Here is a 604-nt window from a genome sequence, read left to right on the forward strand (position 1 = left end):
TTTCGAAAAATTAAGTAAAAGTTTCCTTGTAAATTTTGACTTATTCACAGATTCACATATTGATCTATCAAAATTTGTCCGAACCACTCTATTAATTAAAAGTGCTATTTACAAGATAATTCTAAAGATCCGAATGATGAACGCGATAAATTTCTTCCGCTCGTCCAAAGGTCACAAATTACCCTTCGTTAACAGAGTCAAGTTCTTTCTGAAGGAATAACGACGTTAAAAGAAATTATTCAATCAAATAAGGGACTGTTTCATTATGTCCAATATAATAAATCCAATATAACGATTAAAGATTGTTCTAAATATTTTTATCAATACACAACAGTACTTCAAAGTTTTCTTCCCTTCAGACAATTTATTGAGTTCGAAACTACTATTGGGAGAATACGTGACTCCTATGATTTTCGAATGAAAACATTAGAAGAATACAGATCATACTATATTAGAGGAGAAACGATTCCATTTAAAGGGTTTAATGGACGATGGTGACTAATTCGCGAGTGAAGATGCCGCGAGGACAGGCAACGGCACGACGTCGCGCCGTACGCGATATCGGAATGTTGGAGTTCGAGAATGACGGATAATGCAAGGGTCG

The sequence above is a fragment of the Trachymyrmex septentrionalis genome, unplaced genomic scaffold (genome assembly GCF_001594115.1).
Source record: "Trachymyrmex septentrionalis isolate Tsep2-gDNA-1 unplaced genomic scaffold, Tsep1.0 scaffold16, whole genome shotgun sequence".
Classification (NCBI taxonomy): domain Eukaryota; kingdom Metazoa; phylum Arthropoda; class Insecta; order Hymenoptera; family Formicidae; genus Trachymyrmex; species Trachymyrmex septentrionalis.